This window comes from Pinus tabuliformis, chromosome 9, assembly GCF_031772625.1.
Source record: "Pinus tabuliformis cultivar Carrire ecotype Pingquan chromosome 9, CPIR1, whole genome shotgun sequence".
Classification (NCBI taxonomy): domain Eukaryota; kingdom Viridiplantae; phylum Streptophyta; class Pinopsida; order Pinales; family Pinaceae; genus Pinus; species Pinus tabuliformis.
The window spans coordinates 1,386,628,115-1,386,651,723 of NC_142307.1; the positions used below are offsets into that span (position 1 = coordinate 1,386,628,115).

General features: G+C 32.4%; 1 pseudogene across 1 annotated transcript; it reads left to right on the plus strand.

Moving 5' to 3' along the window:
- Nucleotides 1-2,883: 2,883 nt before the first annotated feature.
- Nucleotides 2,884-17,415, plus strand: LOC149153683 (putative linoleate 9S-lipoxygenase 5; annotated as a pseudogene). The gene is made up of 10 exons (XR_016262397.1): nt 2,884-3,285; nt 3,411-3,694; nt 4,005-4,257; nt 4,358-4,699; nt 4,805-4,891; nt 5,005-5,111; nt 6,921-6,937; nt 9,612-9,899; nt 16,299-16,562; nt 16,645-17,415. The product of XR_016262397.1 is annotated as a putative linoleate 9S-lipoxygenase 5 (transcript).
- Nucleotides 17,416-23,609: the final 6,194 nt, after the last annotated feature.

A 23,609-nucleotide genomic window follows, 5' to 3' on the forward strand; every position in this document is an offset into this window, starting at 1 on the left:
AATGATATTATGCATCATTAAATCATCTTAATAAATATTTTTGTGATCATTAAAATCCATATATTTATATTTTAAATAGACATTGGGTAAATAATAAATTATTATTATTCCATTATTTTAAATAAATATATGATCCTATAATATTTGAAATTTTATAATTTTAAAAACATAATTGAGATTATGGAAAAATTGAGAAAGTTATGTTAAACATGATTGCAATAACACCAATTGGGATGTTGTTCCCTCATTTAATGTCAAGAAGCACAGATTAGTTTTCCTTGGTTAAGTACATAGACTCACTTCAAATAAATGAGTGCAATCAAACCACCTACTTATAAAATTATTTTTCTAAATATAATAATATTTAAATATTGACCAATTAAATAATACCATCATAAATCATGATAAAACATTAATTTAATTAATGTTTTAAATTCTATCTATTACACATATAAATAAACGTACATAGACTCACTTCAAATAAATAGGTGCAATCAAACCACCTACTTATCAAATTATTTTTCTAAATATAATAATATTTAAATATTGACCAATTAAATAATACATGATAAAACATTAATTTAATTAATGTTTTAAATTCTATCTATTACACATATAAATAAACGTAATATTATAAATAACATGACAGTGAAACTCTTTAATAATAAGTTAATTTTTTTATAATTTTTTCTAAATTAGAAAAAATATTTAAAATTTTGAAATTAAAATATTTTTTATCAATTGTTTTTCTCTTATAATTTTAAAGTTGTTAAATTAACAGACTTAAAATAATTTATATATTTTTTATATATTTATAAATAAAATATATATAAATTATTAATAATAAACAATAAAATAAAAAAATAAAAATAAAAACAATATTTTCTTTTGTTAACTTATGGAATTTAAATAAAATTTCCAATTGTTGTGACATAGGTTTTTTCTTTTGAGAAAAAAATAAAAATACAATTATAAAATAATATTGCATTTTAGATTTTTAATGAAAAATGGAATTATCAGTTAATGCATTGTGAAAATATGGAACTTTATTATTTTGATAAGTATATTAAGGAAGATACAACTTATGAAAATATGGAATTTTATTATTTTAATAATAGCATTCTTTGCCTCTTAGTTTAATAAAATATTTTAATGTCATGATGTGTTATGTAATAAAATTGTAAAATGAGTTATATAGATGCTTGTTTAACCTTTTTTTATTAATTTTTTAATATATCTATCTATCTATCTATCTATCTATCTATATATATAACATTGAAGAGAATGATAACAAGTTAATAATTATTTATTTAATATTGAATGATGATATTTTTTTTACGCGTAGTCTAATGAGGTAGAGGAGTTGCCCGGAAAGTTATGGAAATTCCGATCATATTTAGAGAAAATCCGGCAAGGATTTTTGTAAATCCAAGTTATAGTTATTAAACTTCAAAATTTTAGGTGTCTAGACGTTTTTGATGGTGCTGAATCCATTTCCACCATCAAAAACACGATTCAAACACTGCTTCTATTAGATCTTTTGAATTTTTTTTTGCTCAGGCCACTTTTGACTGTTCGGGCAATTCCTCCGCCATTTTTTATATGATGTTCATATTATAATATACATGTCATGTCATTAGAGTATAGATTGATATAATGAGAGTTGTACAAGTTGGACACATGTTATTTTTACATATTTTTTTCAAATTTATATTTTTTAAATTAAAAAATAAAACCCATAAATATTGTCTATTCAATACTTTACACCAATGAGAAAATGGAATTTTTGAATTTAATTACAAACTATTTGTGTTTACGGTACATAGTAAGTAATATATAATGTTATTTTTCAAATTATTTATATTTATTGTACGTAGTAATTAGTGATAATACATAATAATTAATAATAGAGTACACAAAAGTCAATTCTTGCTATTATTACATAAAAGAAAGGAGACATTTCAACCGATCATATTTAAGATAAATAAAAATAGACTTTATTTAAAAATAATAAATTTAATTTCATAATATTAAATTTTAGATAAATTTTAAATTTTTATAGTAAAAAAAAATAATAAGAAATCAATGAAAAATTAAATACTTCACAAAAATGAAATACTTGAAAGACAAATATAATAAAAGCCCCGGGATTATTATAATTAAATATTGATATGAAAATTATTATAGGTGAAGGTTGTTATCAACGTCAGTCGTTCACAGCATGAAGTCCATATTCAACCTGAAAAAGCCAATGTAATTTCTTCCTATATACTCAATGCAACCTGTGGATTAAGGTATTATGCGTCTGTCTTTTTCAATAACTACATGACACTGCTGTTACGTGCCATTTGTGCTTTTATGTGGGTTGTATAATAGTTTTTATTTTTTTATTAATTATATTTTTATACCGTTACAAATAAAAATAAGAGTGGTAATAAAATTTAAATATTATGAAAAATTAATGAAATTTAATTAATAATATTAAATTATAAAAAAGTTTTAAATTTATTTAAATTAAACATAATTAATAACAGATTAATTATAGTCTGTTTCAATTAATAACTAATCAATTATACATTGCTGATAGCAGGTATATATCAGTTATAATAATGTGCAATGTAAACCAGAATTGTATTTTTAGAAATCAAAATTATAACGATCAAGATTCACGATTTTGGATATTCCAAAATTTTTGTATAATTAAATCCAGCTGATTCAAGCATAAATTCTCCATTAATTTCTTAGCTGATTAAAGCCTCGTTAAACAACGCCATAAATGCATTCAATCATCCAAGAACTTTACGTGCTGGAAACTGTAATGGAGATAAATATGTGTCTTTCCGTGTGGATAAGGTAGGGCATACAATTGGTGTGAGTGAGCGATCAAGAACAGAACGGAATTGAAGTTAGTATGAGTCATTTAATATCCCGCACGTTAAAAGTATCATTTAGTATCATCATCTCATTTAGTTCTGTTGCATCTCTTCCTCGGCAGAAACTATCATTATAATTACATCCCCCTTCACATTCTTCCAGTTAGGGTATAACTTGCAGCAATATCCAATTGTCCATCCACCATGGATACACTTTCAGAGGTCTTTCACGTTGGCCCTCATTGCAGGTCTACGTCTGGACAGCAAAAGAAGATTGAAGGCTTTGTGGTGTTACAAACGAAAAATGTTTTAGATTTTAATGATTTCAGTGCAGACATACTGGACGATCCTAGCGAGCTGATTGGAAAGGGAGTTTCATTCCAACTCGTCAGCGCATCTGCAATCGATTCCAGTGGGTGCTGCTTTCCTCCAGCCGCTTTTTCCTTCTTCTCTTTTCCAATTTTTTTTTGTTAATTTCGCAGATTCACCCAATTTTCTGTAATTTAATATGTAAACTGTTCGAAAATTCATCTGCAGGCAGTGGATGTGGAAAGTTTGGCGAGAAAGCGCTTCTACAAAACTGGATTTCTACGCCTGAAAGACTCATTACCGGCCAGACTACGTATAGTATCGACTTTGATTGGGACTCCGACTTCGGACCCCCTGGAGCTGTCTTCATCACTAATTCGCATCATGATGAGTTCTTCCTCAACTCACTCACGCTTGAAGTTCCCCATCTTGGCAACGTTCATTTCGACTGCAACTCATGGGTGTATCCCGCCTCTACAGACAATAGAGGCCGTATCTTTTTCTCTAATCGGGTAATATATATATGATCAGTATGTAGTGTTCTGTGCAATCTTTCATTGATGGTTCTGTGGTTTAGATAAATTTGATTTAGTTAAGTTTGGAGCTAATTCATGGTTATGGTTTTGTTTATGATATTTAAGTGGAATGTAACTGACGCTACTTATCTGGACATCTTTTAACTTTTAAATCTATTTTAAAGATAAATACCATAAACAAAACCATGAAACCATGAGTTATCTAACCAAACTACCCTGAGATTGATGACATTTATGAGTTGGGTCAAATTATGCGCTACTAACCATGTTTTACTGTAATCTGCAGAGCTATCTCCCTGCGAATTGTCCGCCTGCGCTCATAAAACTGAGGAATGAGGAACTGATAAGCCTGAGAGGCGAATACGATGGAATGGCAGAGAGTGAGAGGAAGGAGAGAGACAGAGTGTATGACTACGATTTCTACAATGATCTCGGAGACCCAGACAAGAGTGTGGAGCTCAGCCGACCAGTGCTGGGAGGGTCTCAACAGTTTCCATACCCCCGCAGGGGCAGAACGGGCCGTCCTCCTACAAAAACAGGTCAGTTTACTTGTGATGCCGATTTATAAAATAGCACAATCCCTATTTTCCCACTCAATTGCTTAATTGTGCGGGATTCGTTGATTTTGTGGCATTACAGACCCCGCTACCAAAAGCAGATTGCCATTAGAAATGAGCCTTGACATCTACGTTCCCAGAGATGAACGTTTTGGACATCTGAAAATGTCTGATTTCTTGGCGTATGCCCTCAAGTCAGTCGTCCAATTTCTGATACGAGAGCTCCAGTCTCTGTTCGATCCAACCCTGAACGAATTCCATTCCTTTGAAGACATGATGAAGCTCTACTCCGACGGGATAAAGCTGCGCGACAACCCAATTCTGGACGCTATCAGGAGTCTCATCCCTCTTGAGCTCATCAAGGAGTTCCTTACAACAGATAGGGAAAAGTTGCTTAAGTATCCGCTTCCTCAAGTTATTTCCAGTGAGTACTTTTCTTCTAAACTGATCCCTTCATGTTCTTATTCTGCATTAAATTTCGACCTGATATTAACTGAAATTGATACAATTATGGAATGAATGTACACAGCTGACGAATTTGCGTGGAGGACAGACGAAGAGTTTGCGCGCCAGATGTTGGCCGGTGTCGATCCTGTTGTTATACAGACACTTCAAGTAATTAGCAAAAAGCTGGCCCCTCCCTGCCATTATCAATATACGGAACCTCGTTTGATATTTTAGTTATGCTTACTTCACATTGTTTTCATGTTATGAATGATTGAATTGACTGTTTTCCTCCGACAAGTAAACTGGACCCAGAGATATATGGTCCTCAGATCAGTTCTATTACGGCTTCACATATACAAAAGAATCTCGATGGGCTAACAGTGGAGGAGGTATGATCCAATCGTATACTCGTTTCTTAATCCGATTCTGCTTATGGAATTATGTAAATGAAATTCATTGCATCCAGAGTGTTAACAAATGTAAATGAAATTCATTGCATCCAGAGTGTTAACAATTTACAGTACAGTAGAATAAAGATGAAATTCATTGCATCCAGAATGTTAACAATTTACAGTACAGTAGAATAAAGATGTCATATTTCAATGGAGTAACTATTTTCTTTTACAATTTATAGTACAGTAGAATAAAGATGTCATATTTCAATGGAGTAACTATTTTTTTTTAAATGGGGTGGCTAGTCTGCTTATGGAATTATGTAAATGAAATTCATTGCATCCAGAGTGTTAACAATTTACAGTACAGTAGAATAAAGATGAAATTTATTGCATCCAGAATGTTAACAATTTACAGTACAGTAGAATAAAGATGTCATATTTCAATGGAGTAACTATTTTCTTTTACAATTTATAGTACAGTAGAATAAAGATGTCATATTTCAATGGAGTAACTATTTTCTTTTTTTAAATGGGGTGGCTAGTCTGCTTATGGAATTATGTAAATGAAATTCATTGCATCCAGAGTGTGAACAATTTACAGTACAGTAGAATAAAGATGAAATTCATTGCATCTAGAATGTTAACAATTTACAGTACAGTAGAATAAAGATGTCATATTTCAATGGAGTAACTATTTTCTTTTACAATTTATAGTACAGTAGAATAAAGATGTCATATTTCAATAGAGTTACTATTTTCTTTTTTTAAATGGGGTAGCTAGTCCCCCGAAGAAGTATTTATTAGGCCATATGTACAATATATTTATGAATACAGGCAGATAAACCGTCATATCAATCAACATTAATCTCCATATATCAAATACACTGCCGAGCAGCATCAAGATGGCGAATTGAATGCAGGCAGGCAGCGTATAAGCCTGCCACCCCACAGCTGGACCATGCACACATGTGCAATGGAGTAACTATTTTCGATTAAAAAGAAATACAATATTTATAAGAAACATAAATGAAATTCATTGCATGCAGAATGGTAACAAATATTTACGGCACCCTGGAATGAAGATGCCATATTTCAACGGGGGTCACTATTTACTATTTATAAAAGTATAAAATTTATATCAATGATAATTCGATAAGTCGGTGAAACATCCATATAAATTAAAAATATCAATATATAATTTTATTTTTTTTCTAAAACAGATAGAAGTCACATCACTTATGAAATTGATAAATCAATTTAGATTTTAGTACGATATTTTTTTTTCCAAAACAGATACCTAGTCACTTCACTTATGAAATTGATAAATCAATTTAGATTTTAGTAGGATTTTTTTTCACAAAGAAAGCAATTTATATATCATTAATTTTCTATTTAAATTAATAATAACTTTAAAATTGTTAGGTAAAAGAGAAATATTAAAATATATTAATTTTACAAATACATATAAAATTATGAAAATGTAGTAAGAAACAATTTAAGTGATTCACTAAATAATTTTTTGAAAATTTTAAAGTATTTTTTTTTACCATGCTTTTATAATGAACTAAATAACAATTTATAATGAATTGAAAATATTATAGACAAAATCATAGGTTACCAAAATTGGTAAATCTCATCTAAATTGACTCTAAGTTTGAAATGTGTTTACTCTAAATATCCTAGAAATACTTATTTTAAACTTTATTTACATAGATTAACTTGGTCTTATGTTCTTTGGGATTATACATAAATGCTTCAAATCAAAATAGTTTATACTAATTTTCCTCTCCACAGCCATACTAGGCGATGATGAGGAACAAGCTATATCCTTATTGTTTCTACCCAAAAATATTTTTCCAATCTTAAATTTGAAATACTTCTCACCATCTCCATGATAATGTAATTCGTCATTTCGAGAGTACCATTCCATTGAGGAGTATCATCTTTATCTAGAGCCTATTACAATAATGGTTAAATTCATTGGATGGAACAATACTCTACATTATTTGTCCTCAAACAATTCAGAAGTATGTTACTCTCAATGTTATCCACCATTATTTTTTCTTAAACAAAAATATCTCAAACACCTCTCACCTCACATTTCCTTTTCATGACATGGGCCCAAATTTTCCTGGCTGCATCATCTATGAATATTACAAAATAAAGCTTATAAATATAAAGTTTCTTTAAGTGGACCAAATACAACAAAATGTAACAATTCTAATATATTTGTTTTCCTTTCATGGTGACTTCTCATAAATAAAACTCTTTATACAATTATGTAACCCTAATGATTAAAAATGTGTGCTTCTAAAACATCACAAATTCATATCTAAAAAAATAAAGTACACACACTTCAATAAAATTTAGGAGTTAACCTTCTTCAACTATATTTTCATATATCATGATTTTCCAATAAAAATCATAAATCAATAATCCATAATCACAATATTTTTTTTTTTTATTATAGTCTAATATAAATTAAATTAATAATAATAAATAATAATAAATAAATATAAAGAAATAATAATAATAAAAATTATTTAATTCAGTTAAGTCAATAACCAATATCGATAGTGAATAAAGTTAACTAAATAAAATTTACTGTAACAAAACATAAATTATGAATAAATAATAATAAACAATATGAATATATAATAATAAATAAAAATTATTTAAGTCAAACTTCAATTAAAAAAAAAAATTCTCGAGCAAAAGCGCTCGATATAAGAATTATTTAAGTCAAACTTTAATTAAAAAAGCATATCTCTTATCGATGGAAAGATGTGTATTAAATAATATTTCTCTTATCGAGCGAAAGAGCTCGATATAGGAATTAAAAAAAAGCATATCTCTTATCGATAGAAAGATGTGTATTAAATTATTAAAAATCTTATATTCCAAGTTCGTGATCCCCTTTGTATTTATAAATTAATATGATAGGTCTCGTATCTTATAATTATAAATTAATAAATTAATATGATGTTTTTTATTTATGGAAATATGTATATCAACCAATACAATACATTAATATTTATTAAAAATAAATATTAATGTGGTTACGGTTGAAAATTTGATTTATATTTATTAGTGATAAATATATAATAATAGAAATAATAATAATAAAAGTTAATGTAACAAAAATATTATTATTATGAATATAATTAATAATAATTATTTCTATATAATAATTATTGAATTTAAGCTTTTTTATCCATATCGAGTTTATAGAGAAGAGTTTTTGGTGAAAATCACATTGTAATTCATTTGTCGATGCATTTCAAACCAACAAGTGTGGTTCATCATCCCAAACCACACTTGTTGGTTTGAAACGCATGGGACAAATGAATTACGATGTGATTTTCACCAAAAACTCTTCTCTATAATAATTATTATTTAATAGTAAATGTTATTTAATATTATAAACCCAAGGGATAATAATATCAATCCCTTGGGTATATTAATCTAAAGATTCATATTCCTAGAATATAATATTATTCATAGGTTTATAATATTAATCTTTTAGGTTCGATATAAATCATGGTCATCTACGGGTTTTATAATATTAGTCCCTTGGGTTTATAATACCTTGTGGTTTTAGTATTAACCCTTGGGTTTATAATATCAATCCCTTGGACTTAATATTAAAACCCCAAGGGACTATAAACCCAATGCAATAATATAAACCTAAGGGATTAATACTAAAACCCCAAGGGGTTATGAATATAAGGGAATAATATTAAACCCAAGGGATTAATAATATAAACCCAAGGGATTAATAATATAAACCCAAGGTATATAAACCCCAAAATAAATATTATAAACCCTAAAATAAACATGGTTCACCATGTATGATTTTAATATTGAGACAATCAATGTCACAATGTGACATTGGACTATCCTTAAGCATGATTGATTTTCATATAGAAACAATATTTGTCACAATGCGAAGTTGAACCATGGTTCGCCATGGTTAGTTTTCATATTGAGACAATGTTTGTCATAATGCAATGTTGGACCATGGTTGACAATGATTGATATTGTAAACCCAAGTGATTAATAAACCCAAGGTATTAATACTAAAAACCCAAGGGATTATAAACCCAAGGGAATAATATTAAACTCAAGGGATTATATTATAAACCCAAGGTATATAAACCCAAGATAAATATTATAAACCCTAAAAAAACATGGTTGACCATGCATGATTTTCATATTGAGACAATGGACCATGGTTAAGCATGACTAATTTTCAGATCTAGACAATCTTTGTCACAATGTGACATTGAACCATGATTAGTTTTCTTATTAAAACAATATTTGTCACAATGCAACATCATACTATAGTTGACCATGATTGATTTTACAAAACATTAATATGATATGTCTCTATTTTAAATTATTAAAAATCTTATATTCAAGATTTTGAATCCCTTTCAAAAATATGTATTTATAAATTTATATGATATGTATGTTCAGAGTATGGAGGACAAGGTTGTTCATTCTGGACCACCATGATGTCTTCATGCCTTATGTGAACTGAATAAACGCTCTTCCTACCACCAATATATATGCTTCTCGCACAATTCTCTTCCTTAAGAATGATGGCTCATTAAGACCAGTTGCAATTGAGCTGAGCCTACCGCCTTCAGATCAACGCCGCGAAAGTGTTCAGGAGGTTCTTACCCCAGCAAAGGAAGGCGCACAAGGAGCTCTATGGCAGCTCGCCAAATGCTACGTAGCCGTTAACGATTCTGGCTGCCATCAGCTTATCAGGCACTGGTAAAATCTGATGGGAATTTTTGATAATTCCAGAACAAAATGAACAGAGGAAAAAATGCTCTGTTTCTTAACACAGGGAAGATTTTAAATTGTATTCCAGAATTTCATCCACATTTACTTCAATCCATAGAAATGGAGATCGATTCACATAACAGATAACAAGTTTTTTATATTAACCAAAAACAGTATTACGCTGCCATACATAAAATGCATTAAGTAAAAAACATTGAACATCACACCGTCTCTGCACTGTTGTGCATTACCAAAAAAATACTTTCTCATCACTGATATGCATTACAAAAGGAGAGCTCTGTCTCTATTTAACATTGACACTGCTGTGTGTCAATTTCCTTTTCTTCACACCTTACATTCACACTGCTGTGCCCTAAAAAGTTTTCCCCTTTCGCACTGCTACGTCTACACATACATTTCATGTTCAATAAACAATTAAACAGGACATTAGATTTTTACTGTGCCATACTCCCGTGAAAAAAAAAAAAAATAAAAAATTAAAAACTTTTACCTACATTTACCAATCACATTAAATCTCATTAATTACTTTTACTGGAAAAACTGGCGGTCAATGAAACTTCTAGTTCATGTCACGTAATATGGTGCAGGTCTGTACATCAACCGTTGATTTAATCAGATGATGAGATTTGATCATAGGGAGAACAAGTTTAACGCTGCGGGAACTGTTGGATTATGCGATTTGCGATTTGATCACATCGCACAATCGCATTCAGCGCAAAACAGGGGGGAGCCTTGAATCCCATGAATACGATTTGTGATATGCGATCAGATCGCATCGCGAAATCGCAATCAGAATACATAGGGGTGCAATGGGTTAATGTGCGATAGCGATCAAATTGCATTGCAAGAGAAGAAAACGGAAATAGCGAGGAATCCTCAGGTGGTTTTCAAAACAATACGCTGCAGTTGGAATTACATTTCAACACTCCCCTTTAATTTCAACTGCTGGGTTATCAGTCATATCTAGACATTTCCTCAAAAACTCAAAACTTTTCTTCCCCAATGTTTGGTCAGAATATCTGCAACCTACTCCTGAGTTCTGCCGTGTTCTAAAACAATTTCTCCATTGTTTACCAATTCCCTGATGTAATGAAACTTTGTGTCAATGTGTTTCGTTCTCTTATGAAACAAAACATTCTTGAATAATGCAATAGTTGAGCTATTGTCACAAAAAATCACAGTTCCTTTTGCTTGCTCTTGGCATAAATTCCTTAACATCCTTCTCATCCAAATTGCTTGACACGTTGCTGTTGTAGCTGCCACATATTCTACCTCTGCTGTAGATAATGCCACAATAGGCTGTTTTTAGAAGCCCATGAAATGGCTCCTCAACCCATGTGAAAAACATAACCGGATGTGCTTTTCCGATCATCTACACTTCTAGCCCAATCACTATCAGTGTATCCAATTAAATCTAAACATTCTGAAGTAGTATATAAAATGCCAAACCTTTTAGTACCTTTAACATAACTCAGAATCCTTTTTGTTGCCTGCCAATGTGCTTCTTTTGGCCTCTCCATGAATTTGGAAATCAAACTAACAGCATACATTATATCCGGCCTAGTTGCAGTCAAATACATGAGGCTGCCAACTATGCTCTTGTACAAACTAGAATCAAAATCCTTGTTGTTGTCCTCTTTGCTGAGTTTTAATCCCATCACTATGGGAGTGATTGCTGCTTTGCTCTCTAGCATATTAAATCTTTTCAACACTTCATTAACATATTTTGCTTGTGAGATAAAAATACCATTTCCATTTTGTTCTACTTCTATTCCTAAGAAATATCTTAGCAAACCCATGTCAGTCATTTCAAATTCTTCTTTCATGACTGTTTTGAAAATTTCAATAAGATAGTCATCATTACTTGTGAAAGTAACATCATCAACATATAACACAACAATTAGTAATTTACCATCCTTTTCTTTGATGTAGAGGGTGGGTTCTCCCTCACATTTTTCAAATCCATTTACCAGTAGATAGGAATCCATCCTACTGTACCACGCTCTTGGTGCTTGCTTTAGCCCATAAAGAGCTTTCTTCAATCTGCACACTTTGTGCTCTTGGCCTTTCTTTTCATAGCCTAGAGGTTGTTCAATGTAAACCTCTTCAATTAACACTCTATTTAGGAATTCTCACTTCACGTCCATTTTGTAAACTTTCCACTTGTTTTGTGCTACTATGAACAGCACTGCTCTCACGGTTTCCATTCTAGCAACCGGTGCAAAATTTTCCTCATAGTCTCTTCCATACTGCTGCTTATATCCTTTGACAACAAGTCTTGCCTTATGTCTTTCTATTTTTCCTTCAGCATTACTCTTGGTCTTGTAGACCCATTTAACTCCAATGACTTCTTTTCCTTTTGGTAGTTCAACTAAATCCCATGTCTTGTTTCTTTCTATGGCATTGATCTCCTCATCCATAGCTTCTATCCATTTCCTATCCTTAATTGCTTCTTCGAAATGAACAGGGTCATCAACATGACAATATAAAGCAAACAAAGAATTCATACCTTCATTTGCTGCCTCTTGTTCATAAATGTCACTTAAATTTATGAACTTCTTACCTCTTTCATTTGGTGTACAAGTGCTTGAAGAAGCACTTGAATTTCCTCCTTGTGGTGTGCTTGGAGAAGCACTTTCATTTCTCCTCAAGGGTGTCTCTTGCTGTCCTTGTGTTGGTGCTGCTGTTTGGGGATGTATTTCAACCATCTCCTCATCATCTTCATCATGAGACAAAGAGTTTTTAACATTCATTGTTTTCTCTATGCTTCCATCCCAAGCTTCCTCCACGATGAACTGAACATCTCTACTCACAATAAGCTTCTTGGTGGATGGGTTATACAACCTGTAAGCTTTGGATTCCTCATTGTATCCAATGAAAATACATTTCTCCCCTTTGCTGTCCAACTTCTTCCTTAGTTGATCTGGAATGTGTGCATAAGCCACACATCCAAAAACTTTCATGTGGGTGACTCCTTGCTTTGTCCCACTCCATGCTTCTTCTGGCACTCTGTTCATGACTGCTTTTGTAGGGCATCTATTCAAAATGTATGCTGCACAGTGTACAGCTTCAGCCCAATAATCATTTGGCAAATGTTTTGCCTTTAACATACTCCTTGCCATGTCCATGATTGTTCTATTCTTCCTTTCGACAACTCCATTTTGCTGCGGAGTGTACCTAGTGGTAAACTGCTTATGAATTCCATTTTCTCTACAAAAACGTAGAAATTCTTTGGAGATATACTCACCTCCTTTATCAGTTCCTAAAACTTTGATATGCAGCCCGCTTTGGTTTTCTACAAGTGCTTTGAAATTGCAAAATCTTTCAAACACTTCACTTTTGTTCTTCAGGAAATAAACCCAAGTTTTTCTAGTAAAATCATCAATAAATTTTAGTATATAGTGGTTTCCTGCAAGTGATGGAGTTTGCATCGGTCCACATAAATCTGAGTGGACAGTCTCTAAGGGTGCTTTTGCCCTTATGCTTTTCCGAGATGGAAAACTTTCTCTGTGTTGTTTCCCCAGATGCAACCTTCACAAAGGTTGTCTGGTTTCTCTATCAATAGTAATCCTCTTACCATTCCTTTTATATTCAACAAGTTAAGACCTCGAAAGTTGAGATGTCCAAATCTCAAGTGCCACAACCAATTTTGATCTTTTGGTTCGCTTTGGAAAGCCTCTTGAGTCACTGCTGCTATTTCTTTTCCATTTTTTAAATCTGCTTTCATCCTGAGAGGGAACATCCTGTTCCTTGTCATCTTCACTTCAACAATACATTGTTTGCTGGGTGTTTTATCCATGATGGTGCATACATCATCCACAAAGAAAACATTGTACCCCTTTTGAATAAGCTGTCCAATACTTAAGAGGTTACATTTCATTCCAGGAACATAATAAACGTCTGCTATGGTTTTCTTTTCACCTTTATTTGTTAAGACATTTACTTCTCCTTTTCCCATAACAGAAACTTTATTATCAGTCCCTAGTGTGACTTGTGACTTCACACTCTGATCTAACATAGAAAACAGGGCTATGTTTCCTGTCATATGGTTACTGCAACCAGAGTCTAGAAACCATACATCTTCACTCTTTTCTTCAGCCATATTACAAGCTAAAAACAAATTATCTTGGCTGATATTTTCTATAGTGAAATTTGCATTAGTTCTATTATTCATATCATCCTACATTCATTTGCATAATGCCCATATTTTTTACAATAGTGACATTGGACATTGGATTTATCATACCTTTGTCCTTGAGCACGATGTTGTCCACTTTGTTGGTTGCTGCCTTGGCCTTGGTTTTGATTTGGATCGATGCCTCTTCCTTGAGCATTTGCTGGACTGTTTCTTCCACCTCTATTTTGGCTTCTGCCTCTTCCTCTCTTGTTTCCTCTGCCTTGACCTCATCCTCTTCCAAAGAACATCTGGGTCTCAAAGGCATGCTCTAGAGATGAGTTTTCATTTCTACTCAATCTCTGCTCATGTGTTATCAGTGATGCATGTAGTTCATCAACTGAGAAGTTTGTGAGATCCTTTGTCTCTTCTATGGTGGTGACAATCACATCGAATCTTGAGGGTAGGATCCTCAATAGTTTCTCCACAATCCTCCTTTCTTCAAGAATCTCTCCATGAGATGTTATCTATGTGACCAGACAATCACATGTGTGAAGAATGAGTCAATATTATCTAACTCCTTCATGCAGAGAGTCTCAAAATCTCTCCTCAGCAACTATAGTTTTGTTGTCTTCACTTTCTCCATGCCTTGATAGGCTGTCTTGAGAGTTTCCCATGCTTCTTTGGATCTCTTAGCTGCTGCTATCCTTGGAAACACACTCTCATGCATTGCTTGATACAAAAAGTAGATGGCTTTAGAATCCTTCTTCTTATTGCTCTTCAACAGATCTTTCTCTGCCTGAGTTAAATTATTAAACTCATTTTCATCTGCTGGTTCTTCAAAACCATCCTCAACAAATTCGTGTAAGTCTTGGGAAGCAAGCAAATATTTCATAGTTATTGCCCAATAGTCATAGTTTTTCCCATTAAATTGTGGCAGTTGGGTATTACAGATACCCATGCTAGTGTTGGCTCCAGCCATTCTTGCACTCTTAACTATGCTTCAAAATACTTGACTGTGTATTTTCAAATCACTGACTGTCCTCAACAGTAACACAAAAGCTAACTTGAGAAATACCTTGGATTCTTTCTTGACTGAGTCTTCACTCTGTTAGAGAAACTGCTGCAGCAAGAAATCCTTCCTTCAGCTTCTTTGACACCTTCAAAGAGCCTGGACAAGCTCTGATACCATGATGGGAATTTCTGATAATTCCAGAACAAAATGAATAGAGGAAAAAATGCTCTGTTTCTTAACACAGGGAAGCTTTTAAATTGTATCCCAGAATTTCATCCACATTTACTTCAATCCATAGAAATGGAGATCAATTCACATAACAAATAACAAGTTTTTTATATTAACCAAAAACAGTATTGCGCTGCCATACATAAAATGCATTAAGCAAAAAGCACTAAACATCACACTGTCTCTGCACTGCTATGCATTACCAAAAAAAAAACTTTCTCAACACTGCTATGCATTACAAAAGGAGAACTTTGTCTCTGTTTAACATTGACACTGCTGTGTGTCAATTTCCTTTTCTTCACACCTTACATTCGCACTGCTGTGCCCTAAAAATTTTTCCCCTTTCGCGCTGCTGCATCTACACTTACATTTCATGTTCAATAAACAATAAAACAGGACATTACATTTTTACTGTGCCATACTCCCGTGAAAAATAAAAAAACAATAAAATTAAAGACTTTTACCTACATTTACCAATCACATTAAATCTCATTAATTACTTTTACTGGAAAATTGGCGGTCAATGAAACTTCTAGTTCACGTCACGTAATATGGTGCAGGCCTGTACATCAACCGTTGATTTAATCGGACGGCTGAGATTTGATCATAGGGAGAACAGGTTTAACGCTGCGGGAACCATTGGATTATGTGATTTGCAATTTGCGATTTGATCGCATCGCGCAATCGCATTCGGCGCAAAACAGAGGGGAGCCTTGACACTCATGAATGCGATTTGCGATATGCGATTAGATCGCATCGCGAAATCGCAATCAGAATACATAGGGGTGCAATGGGTTAATGTGCGATAGTGATCAAATCGCATCGCAAGGGAAGAAAACCGAAATAGCGGGGAATCCTCAGGTGGTTTTCAAAACAATACACTACAGTTGGAATTACATTTCAACAAAATCATGTAGAATATGGGAATATACATGCAGAACCTGTTTACTATTTATAATATCATTATATAATATAGGGTCCCAACTCAGTGATGGTGGGATTTTTTCAGGCTCAAGACCCACGCAGTGACGGAGACATTAATCATCGCTACCAACAGACAGCTGAGTGTGATGCATCCCATGTATAAGCTACTGAGCCCCCATTTCCAGGACACCATGAACATCAATGCTCTGGCTTGCCAAATTCTTATAAATGGTGGAGGCATTCTTGAAACAACAATATTTCTTGGAAAGTATAGCATGGAGATGTCTAGGATAGCGTACAAGCACTGGAGGTTTGACGAACAAGGGTTGCCTGCAGATCTCCTTAAGATGTAATCATAATCAATACTGCCCAATCTCAATCTGTGTCATCCATTTGAATTTTGATATATATATGTGGCTACAACTTGATAGGGGTATGGCAGTGGTGGACTCATCAACGCCCTACGGGCTGAAGGTGATGATCGAAGACTACCCTTATGCTGTGGATGGATTGGAGATATGGTTTGCAATAGTTTCATGGGTTAAAGAGTACCTGTGCTTGTACTGCCAGAGTGATGATGCAGTGAAATCTGATACAGAGCTTCAAGCATGGTGGCCCGAAATCAGAAATGTTGGTCATGGAGACAAGAAGGATGAGACATGGTGGTACAACATGGAGAGCGTGGAAGAAGTTGAAAAAGCTATAACAACAATCATATGGGTGGCCTCGGCTCTTCACGCTGCGGTTAATTACGGGAAATACCCTTACGCCGGATACATGCCTGATCGGCCCACCATGAGCAGAAGGTTGATCCCTGAAGAAGGGTCCCAGGAGTTCTCAGAGCTGGTGGAGAATCCGGACTTGGCTATCCTTAGAACTCTAAGTAACCAGTTTCAAACCACCCTTGGTATAGCCCTGATAGAAATCCTATCGAAGCATTCAACAGACGAGGTATATTTGGGGCAGAGAGCCACCAATGAATGGAGTGATGATGAACGTGTGATAGAGGCTTTTGAACGTTTCAGAACAAAGTTGAAGGAGATAGAGAAGAATATAAGAGAAAGAAACCAGAATGCAGAAATATGAAGAACAGGTCTGGTCCGGCCAAGGTTCCCTATACTTTGCTTTATCCAAGCACCTCAGATCTAACTCACCAAGGAGGACTCACTGGCAAGGGAATTCCGAATAGCACTGCTATTTAATTTACACCATGCGCCATTAGAATGTCATATATTAAAAAATGTGTCATTACAATGTGCTGGGTTAAACAATAATAGTTTTATTCACAACGCATTAATTCATAATGTTATACGTAAGTTAAATAATAGTAGGTGCGTCATAATCTATCAATTAATAAATAAGGATAGTAGTAATTCATGACTATAGATATGGATGAATGAGAGATGTTAGTGATTCATGACTGTTTATATGTACGTTAGCAATCCATGATTATTAATATCTATATTTGATATTTAGGAATTCAAAACTTTGGATCTTGTGGAGGTTTTCTAATTGAATCATATATATTTATCTTCATTTTATTTCGTAATTATCTTCATTTTTTTTCGTAATTCAATGTGCAACTTGGTCACAATTTTGACGTTTTGAATTGCAACCCGTTTCCCCAAGAGCGCTGAGATCCTGACCAACTGTCCTTGAAGCCTTATACCACTGGCAATGAAAGAATGGCACTTCATGCTATACACCATTACTCTTTTATTGAAATTGTACCCTTGCACCTGCTTCTAAAGAACAAGCTTGTGCCAGCTTCTTGATGCATAAAATTCTCACATCTTTCACCAACTTTTTCATACATCGTAGGTTCACCCTGTCCCTTCTTGTTGCTGGCAAGAAAGTGGCGTTTTGTCTCCAATCTTGTACATTGATTAAGTTTTGTGCTGGCCATGCTCTTCAGAAGCTTACAATGCACGGGATATATATATATATATATATATATATATATATATATATATATATATATATATATATATATATATATATATATATATATATATATATATATATACTATGCTGTAATATAATATAAGGGATTGTATATTTATATAAATATTATATTATATTAGGGATTATATATTTATATAAATGTTATATTATATTAGATATGTTTTTTTTCCTGTTTTTTTTCTATAAATCAGATGTTTTCATAGCTAAGTGTTTTTAATTTTCAAAAAAATGGATAATCAAATCACATTATAAATAGTTTATTTTTTTTCCAAAAATAATTTTGGCTAACATGATTCAATAATAATGAATCTTTATAGTCTCTTGTGATTAAACACACATAATCTGGAAAGTTGTAATCCATTTATTTGACTAATAACAAGTTAAGGTATTGAAAGCATGTCAATAATGAAGAATATTGCATCCATTTGGTGGAATAATTAGAGATGACGACACTAAACCATGTGACAATAGTGGTAGGTTACAATTCTAAGTAATTAATCCATACATATGAAAGCCAACTCGAAAAATGTTTAAAGAAGAATGAGATGAATAAAATTTGAGTGTAGCACAAACTCTACTTGTGTCATAATGATGCCATGTTATAATGATTTAGAGACAACTTCTTATGAGATGAATAGAATTTAAGTGTAGCATAAACTCTACATATGTCATAATGATGAGATGCTATAATTATTTAGAGACAACTTAGTATAATTCAAATTGCATTTCACCATCACCATTAAACCTTGGGGCAATTTCATGGGTAGTTGGTACAACTCAATTAGAAGCTATAAATTGTTGTTTCAAATGATATCAATAGTCCATCTTGCATGGAAGGATCATCATGTCAACAATTTCCCATTAGTGGCCACACATTGGCTTTGATCATTGTTCTTTCCAATTGTATGTATGTTCCATGACCTAGGTAGGAATCCCATTTCAAACCAATCACATATTAATTTCATGAGTTTTTATTATGATGATTAATTAGATTAGTCTTTTTACTTCCTTTTCCTTCTCTTACTTTGAGTGAATCAAATTCCTAGCAATTTCATTACTTCTCTCATAGTGATACTTATAAAAAGAATATTTATGGTCACATCTTTACTATGTGAAATTCTTAGCTAGGGATCTTTCCTCCCTTACAACTAATAACTTGAACATAAATGTAGTGTCCCTAAATACAATGTAAGAAGGTGCTACATCACAAGTAACATCATCATTCATTGGTTTGATGCCACATGTTACACTTTTAAGTTACTCAAACATCCTTTCTTTGTCCATACCAATGAAGGGACTATAGTTGTAAATGCTTGATAGTGTCCAAAAAAGGGATTTTGGATTGTTGATTTTCATGTCTTCTAACTTCCACTATTGATGATGACATGAAAAAGTTGGCCATTAACCACACATTGATTGTTAAAAAACGTTGTTTTGTAAAATTAAAGTTTTTTGATATTTCTGAGAGGTTTTGCATTAACCAATGCCAACTTCGTATTTTTTCCAAGAAATTTGACCAATCATGTCGTTCAAAATCAACATTTATTATTATATTTGAATTCAACTTATGACAATCTCACTAAGTGTTTTACTAGGAATTTTGTTGACTATGAGACTAATTCATATCATAAGTCTTTTTTGTTCAAACCATCTTATTGAATATATTTTATACATTAATAGCATTGAGATCAACTACAAGAAATATACTTGTCATGTTCATGTGTGAGGAGGTCATTGAAAGGCTCATGCCAGAGGATGTTGATGCTTGTTGCTACTTTTATGGTTGCAAGTGGATTGGTTTCTCTCTATCATATTGATTCCAAAAATTAGATAATTGCAAGATATTGATGTATGTTGCTATTTTTATTATTACAAGTGGGTATGTTTCTCTCTATCATATTGCTTCCCAGAATTATATAATCACTTAGCTTTTAAATTTTCTTTGAATTATGGTTTTATATCATAATCACTACAATCATATAGTTATTACTTTATATATTTCATTTTAGGGGGGAGGAGGTGCCTTTCTAGCATTAAACATATTGAAAAACTAACAAAAAGACTAGGTAAGTTTTTCTATGTCATGAAAACAAAAAACATCATTTTAAAAGAAAGTCAATTACTAATTTAAAAAGCCATCAAATGTTTGATAAAAAAATGCAATCTTTTTTTATTTAAGGTTATTCCATTCAATATACTTTGTTATATAATTGATACTTCTTATACAAATGTAAATTCATTTTCTGTAAATTTATTAATTATAAAGAAAGATTAAAAATTTTGAAATATAAATTTTTAAAATGCATAAAAATTAAGATGTTAGATGGCTATATTTTTCCAAAAGTATGTGTATATATATATATATATATATATATTATTATGTTTTTAAAAATTAAAATTATATATAATATTAACATTTTCATTTTTAACTATCAATATTACACAATTCATCTCTTATAAAGTTTTAGATTATATTGGATAGACAATGTATTATAATAAATAAGGATATTCTTACTCATAATGAGTTGAGTACAGAAGGTGCCTTGCTTTTCTCCTGCTTTGAGAAATAACTATTTGATCTAAGATGTGATTGATGTCTATAAAATCTTTATTTTTCTGAAGTTTAATATTATAATAGTTTATGAACTTTTTTAAATCTTGGATGCATCATATATTTCCAAAACATTACATTTTAGTGATCGACATTTCTAGGTTTTTAGATGTCAACAATATAGACAACAAAGAAATCAACTCAAATCCAACCTATGTAAGAATTTTTCATTTAGGTATTTTAAACCTTTTTCTTGTAAGTTTAGTAGGACCTTTCATTCATTCATAAAATGCATATTACAACCATAATAGACATTTCGTGGCCTCAAACCGCCCATCGGGAAACCATGTCTTTTGTCCATTGGAACACGTTATACGCCATCCAATATCTGAAGTTCTTAAGTCTGTCAAACTTAACCTTATAGGCCTAAATGTCTAAAAACCAATTCACTCTTAATCTACTAATAGTCATACTACTTAAAGACATATACAACATCAAAATTTAACAACCACAAAAAAAGAAGCATCTAGAGCGAGTCCCCCGAGGACTCCATTGGAGTTGGATCCTTTGCACTGGAACCTGAAGTCTATAATTGAGGTGGACACCTGATGTGTCATTCAATACGATCCAACCAAACATTTTTTTGCGGGATTTGGAATTAGACAAGTTGGAATTCCTTTCGGATTTCCTGAAATCTTGGATTAGTTTTAATGAAACATGTTGTGTTCATAATTTCCCTAGCCACTATATTCTTCATCATCCAGTAGAGATGAATTGTTTGTTTATACTGTGTAAGCCTGTCCTAGGTATTTATGGAATCTGGAACCAAAAACCTCCATTATTCCTCCTATATCTTTTTCTTGGCACATTTGTTGAGGTCCACCTCCCAACCTACAATCATCTGTCTCACCTGGGTAGGGATTCCTGTAACATAAGCTTGAGCTGCAAAACTGATATGTCGAGCTTGCAATTTTCGGTCAGTCCACCTTGGCAGTTGCAAGGAGGAAGTTCCTCTTCCCTCCCGAGGTGCTGCATTTTGGCGACGCTTGCACCCTTCTATATCATTTTATTTTTTCACTATGGTTGGTCGAGCCATATTTTCCAACTCCCACTGAACAACAAAACAATCTTTGAGCTAAACCGCTAATCGACCAAAATCTCATGGCTCATACACTGGGCGGGATTTCAACCTACTAACACCTAGTGCATTAACAAAGAACCAAAAGAGGGGAAATATAAAATTAGGTTCATTTCTGATAAAAATACATTGAAATTGGGCATCCCCCTGCCATTGGTACTCTTTTCCATCTGTTACAACCCCGTGCTCTAGCACCACATTGAGAAAATACAAACCATGGTGGGTCGATCCCCTTCCGAGGAAGGGATTGCCAACCCGCTCCTCAAGCCATTTACCACATCGAAATTCAGAGTAACAAAAACCAACATCCTACAAGTCCTAATTGTAAACCAATTTGACCAAAAATATAAAAAATCATGCCGACCATGATGGATACCCTTCCCCCAAAGACAAAAGGTCCACATTATGCCTTACATTCCCATGTGTAGCAATAAAATACCATACAAGACCGAAATCAGTTTAGAAATAGAAAATTCAACCACATTCCCATCTAACAAACAGACCATACCAAATCTCATAGTCACCCATTCATAGGAGGGAAGTAAAATCTTACGAACTACTGTCACATCTTTTGTATGTCTCTGGCAAGGGTTAAAGGGAAGAGACAACACATACCCTAGAACCGTAATCATGAAGCCTACGTCAAGACCCTTCTGCAACTGAGGCATGTGTTCCAAACTTGCCACAGGAAATGAGCTCAACCAATGATCCTTAGCTCCCAGAACCACAATACACCACAACCAAATTGCATGCAAAGAACTGGTGATATCCTTCACCACCTGGATGTTTAATTCTTGGCGCATCTTGCTGCCCAACTTGCTCTCTCCCACACATCCTTGCATCACCTCATATCTGTCATACACATCGCACACCTACCACGGCCGCCCTCCCACATTAAAAACCATAAGATCATTCATGGTTTGGGTCCCAAGTGAGACGATCCTCTTGCATGCACCCTGATTGAGAGAGGTATTTTAAACATTTTAAAAATCAATCAATATTTTAAAAATATCGAATCAACATATATTGAATCAAAATAGCATTTACTTACGAATTATCGAAAAATAATGCAGCTAATTGTATTTTAAAAGGTGAAGTTTTTATTTTTATTTTTTATTTGGTTAGTATATGATAAAAAAACTAAAATAATAATGAATAATTACCCATAAATTGGAAGATCAAAACTTTTTTAAGATTATTATTAAAATAAAAAATAATTTGAATAGAAAAAGATTAGACATTTTATGTTTTGGGCTTTTGATATTTTATCATCATCATTAATATTTATTCAAATTATAATTTTAAATTATTAATATTATTATTTTAATGGATAAATTACCTCTAAAATTTGTAAATAACTCCATGCCAAATTAAATTATAAAAATTTATTTTCTCATATTTGTAACATCAATTCAAATTGATTAATAAAATATATTTAAATTATCCCAAAAAACCATTTAAATGTAAATTAAATTATAAACATCTTCTTTATTTTTTGGATTATAAAATTTATCTACAAATTCCAAAAAAAGAAGAATTTGATAGACCTAATTAAATTTTACTTTATATAAAGTTTAATATTAAAAACAAACAAACATTACTTATTACATTATCAAAATTTTCCTCACCATTGCTAAGAGAGATTTCTATAAATAGGGAATAAGACAAGAAAGAGAGTCGTTTTTATAAATAATAGACATAGATATTCTATCATAGATTTATTTTAACTCGGAATCTATTAA